The sequence below is a fragment of the Echinops telfairi genome, unplaced genomic scaffold (genome assembly GCF_000313985.2).
Source record: "Echinops telfairi isolate 266 unplaced genomic scaffold, ASM31398v2 ScPeMD7_11;HRSCAF=52, whole genome shotgun sequence".
In the NCBI taxonomy this organism is placed as follows: Eukaryota; Metazoa; Chordata; class Mammalia; order Afrosoricida; family Tenrecidae; genus Echinops; species Echinops telfairi.
The window spans coordinates 21,967,282-21,979,932 of record NW_022103908.1 but is presented as its reverse complement, the minus strand read 5'-3'; the positions used below and the strand labels follow the sequence as shown (position 1 = coordinate 21,979,932).

At 37.9% G+C, this 12,651-nt stretch overlaps 1 pseudogene; it reads right to left on the bottom strand.

The window, feature by feature from the left end:
* Positions 1 to 7,019: 7,019 nt before the first annotated feature.
* On the bottom strand, positions 7,020 to 8,059 carry LOC101650141 (annotated as a pseudogene).
* Positions 8,060 to 12,651: the final 4,592 nt, after the last annotated feature.

Here is a 12,651-nt window from a genome sequence, read left to right as displayed (position 1 = left end):
CAATTACTTAATTTCTCTATTTCTCTAGCATGTGTAAATAAGAGAGAATGTACCTCTAACTATTAGTGTTTAGAATCCTCACATACATTAATCTAGGCTAGCTTTATCTCATTAGCAACTGTTGGCCATTTTTCTACTATTCTTCTCATCAGGTTTGTGCTTGCTTTTAATTCTTGAGGCCAATTTTCATAATTTATTACATCAAATAGTGGATAATACATATTGAGAGTATGAATACATAATACACATATGAAAGAGAAATTGATAACTGAAGTTCTAATTGAGACAAACATCTAAAATTAAAGAAAATTTTAAAGTGAAGTAATTGAATTTAACTATACATAAAATACTGTTATGCATTGCTTTTAATATTTTGTGTCTATAAAATGTTTTTAGATAAGCTGACAGATTTCATGTGTCACTATACATAAATAAGCTAAAACATATATGTGGCCTAGTCAATTGCTTCTTCCAATTTCAACCTTAAGTTTCAGACAGAATTCTTAGTTACTTGAAATATAATTGCTCATTATTAAAATATGCTCCTAGATATAGAATTTCTAATTAATAATATATGACACCGTTTCTCTGTCAGTTTATCGCACGGTGGTGGCGTGTGGGTTGCTCTGATGCTGAAAGCGATGTCACTGGCAGAGCCACCAAAGGGAACAGGCTTCAGATCGACCAGACTGAGAACCGACAAGGGGGGGACTAAGCCCTGCATTTCATAGTAAGAAGCTACTGAAAACCTTATGCATAACTTCCAAAGCGTTTTCAAACATGCTGCTTACAGAGTGTTAGGATTAGTCTATTCTTTCTAAAAATGTAGTTAGGCAAATTACTTTTTAAAGCCTCATTGCTTGATGATGGCACAATGCAGTAAAATTTCTCATTATTCTTATGATTTAAAGAGACCGAGTCTAACTTTGCGGCAACAATTTGATTTCTAAAGGTGAATATTATACATGAGTTGGCATATTCAGCACAATAGGTTGTGATGTAGAACGGTATGGACATATCTGTGGCTTAAGTAGCAAAACTTCTTTCCCAGTGAAGCAAACATCCCTTCGGACTGATGACGTACAGATGAACTGTGCTGTGTGCAGTGACTCTGTGATGCTTCTTTGATTCTATGCCATGCCCATCTCACATATGCTTCAATATCACACTGGTTGCGGGCCTATGCCAGTTTTACAGCACCAAATAAAATGTTTAACTCCGAAGAGACACAGTTATTTCCAAATAAATCAAACTAGATACAATTAGTTACAACTTAACTTCAGCAAAAGTGGGGATGCAAGACCTTCCCACATCCCAGACTGAAAGACGTTTATACGTAGTGAGCACTTTAAATCATCACCACAAAGGGAAAACTTGGATCATATCACAGAAAGACTAATGACTCTGGATGTGCAGATTTGACTAAGCCTTTCGTACATAAAATGAAAATAAAAACTTTATTTTCTCTCTCCGTCATAAAGCATCTGGATTGGAAATATTAACCAAATATTTAAGGGAAGCACAAACAATGGCACTTTTCTTAGATATTTCAACTTTCAGTATTCCAGAAATATCCATAATTAGCACTATTTTTTCACACACTTTACATTAGAAAGACTCTAGTATCTTTGAGTTCTGCGTGTAATGCTTTTCAATCTCACACTGAAGACTTATTCACTAAAATCACAAATTAATTAGAGAGACAGAGGACAAGGAAGATTTTACCTACAAGTCATCCAATCTCATGTAAGACTGTTGCTCTTTCTCTTCCAAAATATTTTTTTCTTTTTCATTGATAACAACCTTATTCATAATAGCCAAAAGAATTCTATGTTTTCTAAGACTGCCTACTAACTCCAGAGTCTCCCATGGAGTAAATGACCTGCTGCAAAGCCACGAAAGATTCCGCACAGAAAAAGAACACCCTCGATGCATAACACAGCTGGAATCTCCCAAGGTTTGTGCTTGGGGAGTGGGGGTGGGGACCAAAAAAAAAAAGGGGACAGAGTATAGAGTACTATTTTAAAAGCATGATTGAACCAGCAAAATTATAAAAGTAAAGAATAGAGTAGTGACAGCAAGTTGAATGTGGTCTGAGTGGACAGTAAGTGTGGCTATAAAAGAGTAACTGGAGAAGAAGAACATGCGTTTCAGCTCTATCGACAGTGTGCAGGTGGTGAGGCCATCCTCAGACTCACCGCCATTCAGTCCGTAGTGATTTGAAAACCTCACAGGTTTCTGAGACTGTAACTGACTATGGGGGTAAAAAGCCAGGGTTTTCTCCAATTTTTAGAAGAAATTTACAGGTTTTGTTTCATCACTTAGGTCCTTGATTCAATTTTAATTTGTTTTCATATTTTGTTTCAGGTTATAAACTCTGTATACATTCTTTTTTTAATATGGAAATATCTAATTTTGACAGCTATATTTTTTGAAGAGACTGGAATATCCCTGGTCAAATACTACTTGTTAACAGATGAGTAGATTTGTTTATGGATTCTTAATTCTATTTTTATTTTCTCTGTGCCTATCAGTAAACCATTACCACGTTGTTGTAATGAAGGTAGCTATACAGTAATTTTTACGGTTGGGGAGTTTGAGACCTCCTAGTTTCTTCTTCTTTTAAATATTTCTTTTCCTATTGTGGCCTGCATTCCTTTTTAGATTAATAGGTTATTAATTTAGATAAACATGTTTTTAGAATTAGAATTAAAATTGTATTATCTTTTTAAAAATCATTTTATTGGGGGCTCATACAACTCTTATCACAATCCATACATACATCAATTGTATAAAGCACATCTGTATATTCGTTGCCCTCATCATTCTCAAAATATTTACTCTCCACCCAAGCCGCTGGCATCAGCAACTCATTTTCCCCTTCCCTCCCCACTACCCCCCATGAACCCTTGATAATTATGAATTATTTTGTCATGTCTTACACTGTCCGACGTCTCCCTCTCTTCACCCACTTTTCTGTTGTCTATCCCCCAGGGGTAATATGTAGATCCTTGTAATTGGTTCTCCCTTTCCACCCCACCCTCCCTCCACACTCCCAGTATTGCCACTCTCACCGCTGGTCCTGAAGGGATCATCTGCTTGGATTCCTTGTGTTTCCAGTCCCTATCTGTACCAGTGTACATCCTCTGGTCTAGCCGGATTTGTAAGGTAGAATTGGGATCTTGATAGTGCGGGGATGTGGGGAGGAAGCAATTAGGAACTAGAGAAAAGTTGGATGTTTCATCGTTGCTATACTGCACCCTGACTGGCTCCTTGCAACCCTTCTATAAGGGGATGTCCAGTTGCCTACAGATGGGTCTTGGGTCCCCAATCCACACTCCTCCTCATCCACAATGATTCGCTTTTTTATTCTTTGATGCCCGATAACTGATCTTTATAAATCATTTCACAAATTTGAATCTTCCACTTCATGAACAGAGCACATCCTTCCACTCACATACCTCTCTACTAGTTTCATTATTTTTATATGTGGTTTTGTTATGAACCCTGCTTCTTTTCTTTTCTTTGTTTTTTTTTTTCAGTATTTCACATGGTTTTATTACAAAACAAGCAGCAAATGGTTTGAGAAAATTATTTTTTGCTACATACCAATTAGGTGATCACATCAAATGAGAAGTGTAACAGTTTCCACGCGCTCAGCTCGTGCACACAGCGAGTGCACGTCACAGCTCACACAGACTGGTCCAAGACACAGAATCACACCACATCTTCATAAGCTGTGGGAGAGGGGTCAAACAGCGTGTTCTTGCCAGACAGAGACTTTGATCACACTCTTACCTAGCAGGAAGCTAATTATCGCAGGCAGTAATGCAGGAAGACAGAATAGGTGGGTGGGGTGGGGTAAGAAGAGATGATGTAGAAAGTGCCTAATATACTAGTCTGACATGATCACTGTTTATAAACCAAGTTGATTGGGGAAACTCAACTTATAGCCTGTTGTTACTTGCCTGTTATCTAATTTAACAGTGACAATAAGCATCTGCCTCCACTGCTCAATTGACTTTACTGGGTCTTTTTAGACCATATCATGAGTAGGAAAGGGAGCTGAAACCTTGATTTTTAAATCTACTCACCGGAGCTCATCATCCTGAAAAATAGATGTGTACCTCCAATATTTTGACCTGGAAGCACTTTACACAATGCACTCCTGAATAGTACACTGTGCTATCTCACAGAATATGAAAAGCCAAACTGCTTTTTCACCATTCATCGACTGACTTGAAAGCATTCAAGAATGGTGACTAGCTCATACAGTTCAGTCACGGGAATTCCACCTGGAATCATGACTCCTCCTGTCCTGATGGGTCAAGAACCAGCTTAAAAGCATACTAGAAATAGCTCAATTCCATGGAGATTTTTCATCCACAAGGTGAAGCAGTACATTTTCTAGTTCTGTTTTTTGTCCACTCAGTTTTATTCCAGATCCCATGCATTTAAGCGCTAACATATACTGTCTGCACACTCTATTTCCTCCCATTGGGTTCTGCTTTATATTTGGCGGTATGGATGTGGAGCATTGTGGACCAGCATGTGTGCTGGCATTAGCAGGTATTATATGAAACTAGCCGGAAGGTAAGGCCCAAAAAAAAAAAAAAAGGAATTCTGAAATAAGGTTTGGAAATGTACATGCTTTTCTTAGATGATTTCATTGAAGATAATTTTTATTTGCTGTTAACCAGGGTCTCATTTAAAATTCCCAAATTCCAACTGGAATTTGTCGCTCATGTCCCAATTAACTTTGATTTCCCTTGTCAAGATAATAGTCTGGATTTTTATTTAATCTCACATCTTCTCAAAGTAAACTTTACTGAATAGGCAGCAGATCAGTTTACTATTATTGGCCAATTAATTTAGCTATAGTAATCTGGCAGACAGTATATTTCAAAAGAGGTTTCATAACTCAAATACCAAAAGATGCCATCTTCTCCACAAGCCAATGGATGTTTAGTAAGAGATCAAAAGTTTTCATTTATTTTCATGAGTTAAACATCCCACATCCAAGGGTTTTCTTGAGAAAATTTAAAAGGCCAAACCAGAGACAAGGAACATTTAAGAGTATAGAATGGCTTCTAAAGCTCAAGCTATTTAATGTTGTAATCTCAATCACACATTATTAAATAATTCCCAAACTAAGCATTTCTGAGGTCAAATGTGCACAAGAATCAGTAAAAAGACAAAAGAGAGTGAAATTAATTTATTCCCTACCCACCCCCCCTTTTTATATACCAGAATCACTAGGCCATGATACGTGTAAGTTAAGGTTAGTGCCAATGCAGTCCTCTCGGGAAAAGTTCTCAACCTGACACAGACCTCAACGAATTAGACAGCCTAACAGAAATATCCCGCTCTTCTTAAGCTACTCAGAATCTTGTGTCGAGAGTTTTCAGCCTCCACACTGAATTTGGCTATAAGGAAGGAGGGTTTGTTTAGATGAAAGTGCCTTTTTTAGGCTCTTCCTCTAACTATTCATTTTTAACTTAAAAATATAACTGATCAGGGTGATTAAAGTTATAGATGGAAACAAACAGAGATATTTCTCCTTTTAGGGAACCCCTGGTTTAGGGTCCAACCCCTAAAATGGATGGACAAATACTTCCATGGACACAGGTAATAGTATTTGCTCATCAAATGGAAGAAGGCATATCCTAAAACTTGGGTTAAAAACACACAGTCTGTGTTCTTCTACCTGGGATATCTCTAGCCTTTAATTCATAATCTCTAAATTAATGTTTCTATACCCAGTTTCTATTTTATTAAAAGTATAAATCTCCCTCGATATTATTTTTGTATCTCTAAGCTTTGAAAGACATAGACCCTCATTAGATTTGCAGGGTTTGATCATGCAAGCATACACGGTTTCACTCACTTACATACATAAAAAATAAAATGTATGTAAGTCTAGCAGGATATCGAATACATAGCACTTAAAATAATGGCCTATTATGGGGCACAGAGGAGTGTGTGTGGACTGTGAGGCAAGGATTTAAGATAATGTCTTTGCTAAAACAGATTTTTTTCTCCTGCCTGGGAAACACAGACCAAAGATGCTTAAATGTATATAATCTGCCTGCTTTAAATCAAATGAAAAACTCTGAAATAGAGATCTGACTTATCACACATGTGATTTATCAAAATCTTATACACTCTATACTGCCCATGTTCCCACCAACCATAACACGTAACTCTAATAAACCTGTCCTCCATGGCCTGCCACAGACCTTGGGTGGGTTGGCCTATCATTCACATCCCAGTGAGGACTCTATAGTATTTGGACATCTAAAGGGAACAGAGTGATTTCCAAAACTATGATGCATTGGGATTGGATTATTCCCCATACCTTACCCCCAAATCCCTGTATCTCCTCTTATGAAGTCATTTTGAGAGCCTACCGTAGAAGATATTCTGAGAAACACCTTCAACACCTGATCTCGGGTTGTTACACTTCCCTCAGGGTGGACCAGGGCAAGCTGGAGCCTGAGGCACCCACCACCCCTAGCTCCTCCTCCCGGCTGGGTTAGTTACCACCCTATTTCACAGTCAAACTTCAGCCAATGCACAGGAACAGGATAAAGCCAGGTGACTGGCCCACGTTTCAGAGTCTGGCCTGAAAACAAAATGAACAAAAACAAAGACAAGGAAATAAACCTTGGTTAGGTGAGACACTGGCCTCCCAGACTCCCCTAGAGAGGAGCTGCTAATAATCACTCCTCACTGGGAAGACGTTGGAACCCTCAGTAAGAGACAACCTGCCTCCTCTCCATGGAGCGTGTCTATAGGTTCAAACGAGTGATGGTCCCAAATTAAATACAGCACATTGATACCTAAAAAGAACAAGGATGGGCCATCAGGATGGGCCCCTCCCACGTGAGTGCCTGAGCGTCCTCCAATGAGGTCGAGCAAACCCCTTCACTGCCTTGCCTCTTCACACACACACACACACACACACACACACACACACACACACACCCTCCTCCACGACCCCATGCTCCCATCACACATCAGAGGTCCGTGATCTCATCGTCGAGGTTGACCTTGAACGTTTTCTCCTTCGGGTGCTGTGACCTCGCCCTGTGCCTTAGCTGGAGCTGGCCAACACCCCGGCAGCCTTGCTGTCCCCAGGTCCAGGCGTTAAGAAGGCGTCCTCAGGAACCACTTCAGCTGGCAGCAGCGTTTCCATGTCGGGGGACAGGTGACCCAGGTGGCCAGGAGGTGGCCACTGAGGGGGCCTTGCGGAGGGTATTTTCTCTTCCACAGGGATCTGCTCTCTGTACAGAACAGGGTTCGGTCCACTTGCGTGGCTGGACCTTCCAGGTCGGGTCAACGAAATCGATCTGGAAAAGGACCTTTCTCTGGGGTGGCGCTGAAGGGCCTAGGCCGCTGCCCCACATTCCTGAGTCCAGTTGTGCCTGTCGTCGGGACTGTCAGCATGTAGGTTGAAGGTCCCGGCGTTCATTATTGTTTCAAACAGGTGGTCTCTCATTTAAAGATCTCCAGACTTGACCACAGCATCCTTTCGTAATATAGAGCGCATAGACTCTTGGTCCTGGGCACACTTGAAGTAGCAGATGGTACAGTTGTCCAGGGCAAAGAAGCGGTGTTTCCAGCTCTGGCGCAGGTTGATGGGTGTGTCTCACTGCCCTGCCAGGATCTCTGTCTTGTAGGCCACCAGCGGCTTCTTCTCCAGGCCTGGAGGAACTACACGGCTCATGGTAACTTCAACAGCCAGGGGCAGGCCCTCACCTTGGGGCACAGTGATCTTCCTGGTTGGGTTCAGGGCTTCCACCCAATCCTGAAGATCTTTTCTGTCATTGGCTTGAATTAAATAGCTCTGAGAGAGGGTAATGATAACACAGCACAATGGAGTTTTCGGTTTCTGCTTCTGGGTAGCTACGCTCACCTGGGGGTCGTCCATGTACCAGAGAAGGCAGTTGGCCTGGCTCTCCAGAATAAAGTACCTTCTCAGAAACTTGCCGCCGTTCTCATTCTCCTCCATGTCCAGAAACACACAGCTTTGGTTCTGCCAATCCACCTAAGGCATTCCTTGGCTCTGCTCACATCACATGACTTTTACTGGCTTTGGTATCAGTCTAATACTGTCTCCATAAAATGAGTTAGGGAGTGTGTTAAGTGGAGTTGTCGAGAAAAGCAAATCCAGTGAAGCTCATATCTATCTATCTATGTATCTATCTATCTATCTATCTATCTATCTATCTATCTATCTATCAATCATCTATCTATCTATCTATAACAAAGGTCTTTATATGAATGATTGATCAACGTTCCCAGGGAAGTCATTTGTTTCTGTATAATTTTTTGGTGGGGGACAAGGGATAATAAGGGTTGATGTCTTATATCTTTTCTATTTATGTTTGTTTCTTGAGATTCATTCATTTATTTTAGGTTTTTAAATTGGTTAGAGTGCACCTTTCCTAAATATTCAGTTATGATCTTAATCTAAGTTTGATCTATATTAATTATCTCAATACCCTATCTTTTTTTGATTATTTACATCTTCTACTTTTCATTTTCTTTGTTGTCAATTTAGCCAGTGGATTGTCTATTTCATTGATGATGTCATTGCTAGGTACCACTCTGTTGGTTCTGACCAGTAGTGATCTTGGTACAACAGAACAAAACCACTAGTCCATTCAGTAATAGAATCAGTAGAAGACATCATGACAAGGATGTTTCAGTATGTTGTTTAAACAACATTCAAAACATTTAACATTTTTTTCACAAAATATATCATGGGCACTTTTATTTCATTTCTTCTGGTAGCTTTTATCTTCTTTCAATCTTTATTGTTTATTTGTTCAATTTATAGGTTTAAATCATTGACTCTGGTACTTTATTTTTTATTAATATGGGCTCCCCAAACCCCACCCCCTTAAGCTTGTGTGTTAGGCCCGAGTGTCTAGAGTACTGGTTCTCAATCTGTAGGTCACGACCATTTGGGTGGTCAAATGACCCTTTTACAGGGGTCACCTGATTAATCTCAGTAGCCAAATTACAGTTATAAAGTAGCAACAAAAAGAATTTTGTGGTTGGGGGTCACCACAACATGAGTAACTGTACTAAAGCGTCATGGCATTATAAAGGTTGAGAACCACGGCTCTAGAGAAACAGATCCAGTGATACTCATATACATATATGAAAGAGCTTTATATCAAGAACTAATGACATATCAGACTTAGATAGCAGCAAGCAGGTAATGCTGAAGGGTGAACTGGGAATCAGGAAGATCATAGACTGGCAGATGCAGAGCCACAGGAATCCCTGTCTGCAGGATGTCCACAGGAGGCTGCCCTTTGCCGCAGACAGAGTTCTAGCTGGCAGGAAGACAGAGGAATGGAGAGAGAGCAGTTCCCACTCTTATACCAAAGATCACACACCCAAGGAGGTGTCATCAAACAACCAGTTTATTGACAGGTTTGGTTCCACCCTTAGATGACATACAACCATCCATCTCCCACAGTTTGGTTTTCTAAAGAATAAAAAAAACAGTGAGACAAAACATATGCATAGAGAGGTTTATGTCAAAAAAGTGGCTCAAGCATTGAAGATCTGGGTAAGCTCCAAGTCCGTACATGATACAGATGTGAGACCAGAGGTTATCCTGGCTCAGAGTTGTAGGATTTGATGAACCCAAGATCAGCCGGTCAGATGGAAGGATTCTGGTGGTAGAAGTGGATGAATCCAAGGTGGATAAGTAAGTGAGGATTCCAGAGATCAGCAGGTCTGAATGTAGTCTTCAAACAGCAGAGGGGAATAAATAAATCCAAGGCGATCTCAGTCTCTTCTGACATCCATCTTGCTCCTTTCTTCATGTTCCTTAAAGATCTTTGGTTTTCTTCAGGTGTGATATCCTTGATGTCATCCTTCACATAGTCAGATCTCCAGTCATTAGGATTTAATCCTTCAAGTCTGTTTTTGAGATGTTTTCTAAATTCTTACGCACTTGTTTTAATTTCCTTCAACTTCAATTGAATTTACATGTGATAAATTGATCGTTTGTTCCACCATCACCCTCTGGGCCTTTTTTTCCTTCTTTTTCCTGTTAATTTTTATTTTCTTTATATGGCTGACCCACATAGATAGGCAAATTGACTCTAGATCAGAAGAAAGTGGTCTGCTCTGCCTAAATTTCCTTTAATTCTACCCATAAGAGAGTCTACATCTCTTGTTCCTTGTAAAATGACAGTCTTGCTGGATCTGTTTGGTTAACATTTTGTTTCTGCTTTCATTTTTACCTCAGAGTTCCACCCTTTAGGGCGTTGTGTACGCCATTTTATTACTTTAATACCTGCCCAGTTTTTAAAGGGGAAATCAGTGTAAAATCTTATTCATGACTCTTGTACTTGATATATTACTTTCCAGGCAAAGTTAATGACATGTTCCCCTTGGCTTTGGATTGGAAGTTTGATTTCAATATGTCCTGGCAAATCTCCCTTGGAATTCCCCTTTTATGGCACCCACTGATCTTGTGTGAACACCTCCTTTAGTGAGATATCAGGGCAGGTCTCACATATTATTTTAAAATAACATATTATCATCTTTTTATGAATGTATTGTAGAGTAGTTTAGCTTCTCTTTTATTAATTTATACATAACTTGTTTAGAGACATTAGTTACATTCTTCACAATGCATGAACATTCTCACTACTTTGTTTTGTATGTTCCATTTTCTACCATTAATTCTAAATGTTTCTTTTTGTACCAAAGATACTTCGAAATGAATCAAGTTAATGTAGCACAGCCAAATTTTGTTCCAGTTAGAAAAATCATCGTGAAATATATGTTCAAAGTAAAGATTTATAAGAATCCTGCTTTACTATTTCTATGTGCATTGTAATATGAATTAATAGCTTAGTAGAATGGTCCTTAGTAAAAGATTCATGTGTACCTAATATTCACAATTTTATAAATATCTTTCTTTAATATTTTGTTGTAGTAATCATATTGAAGTAAGTAGATTAAAACATGAGAAATAAACAGCAAATAATTCTGTAGGTAGGCAGAGGGAGAAAAATACATTCTGTGCTTGCACATGGTAATTTAATAAAGAGTGAATTATAATATCTTCTTGTTTTGGGTATCAGACTACTCTTTGTCTCCAAAATCCAGTTTTAATATCTTATTTTGTTGTGTAACTGATTATATAATGCTAACTCTGTAACATAAATCCTAATTTAATTATAAAATATATACTTCTGTTCATAGATGGCATATTAATTTATGGGTTTTGATTAATATAACAAAGAACATGCATGTTTCATCTAACAATTCTAAGAATTGGAAACAATTTTTAAAATTCAGGTTGTCCTTTGAAGCAAGCAAAAAATTCTTTTATTTTTTTATTGCAATGAGAGCTCACATTTTCCTTGCTGTAATTATAGTAAGTTGATTGTATTTTGTTTATTTTTACATCATCATCATTATGGATACATAAGATACCATTTTAGTAAGTTTTCAATGCTTCTGTTTTTATTGATTGCTATCACTAAGGGGGAAAATGAAGGAAAAAGGACTTTCATATATTTTAGTGATTTATTAGGATAAAATGTTATAGCTTGTATAAATGATAATTTTAATAAAAGTAGTATTTGATTGGCCTACCAAGGTACTAACATCTCTAATAGAACTTGTTCTATTATCATTATTCATTATGTGCTGCAAATGGAAATAGGGACTCAAAAAGGTCAGCATACATATAAATCCATGCCCCCAAAATCTTATAATGCTAAAAGCCCACAGCAAGTTTCCCAGCACCCAACCCCTGGGAACTCATTAGAATAAGACAGTTTTGATCACTATTTCATTTGTTGTAAGTCCATAGAATCTGAATTAATAAAATCTTTAATAAAACTGGATTGTATATTTTAACATTTGAAAATTAAACTCATAATACTGTGAATCTATATACTTTTTAGTTTGAAGGATTATTAACAAATTGGCTCAAAGTGAAACAGGAGAACATTATTTTATTTCAAATTGAATACATGTCAGCATTTCTTTATATACATTAGTATATTAAGGACATAGAACAGGGTATAGAAATAGAACTACTCTTCTTTTACAATAGGACTGCCGTAAGTGAATCTGAATTTCCCCTATATAATTTATATAATGAGGATCCTTAATTTATGAATGTGGTAATTGTGCATATGTCTTCATAATCTTGTGCTAATTTAAAAAATATTTTGTCACTTGTATCTTATAAAGCAAATATGAATAACGGAATTGTCAACATTTCAAAGGAATTGGAAATAATTTAATGAATATTGGAAGTTACAGAAGTAGTTTCACTTGAAATTCATCTTCTAGCAAAGAGTGGAATAAAGGGCTCAGCAAAGAGTGGAAAAAACAATTAGGAAAATAGACAACTTTTTCAATTTCATTCTATTTGATGGAACATCAGGAAATTTAATGTAATATTTTATCTCTTTAGCGTAACACTTTGTAATTTGTTAAACATATACAAAACCGCCCACATGTAACTCATGTGAGAATATACTCACAGATACATGAACAAAATTATGTAAAATACTAAAAATTTCTATTAAATTTTTATTGTGAATTAGGTGTAGTTTCATATTCCTGATCATATTCAACAAATTCAACTACTTATAA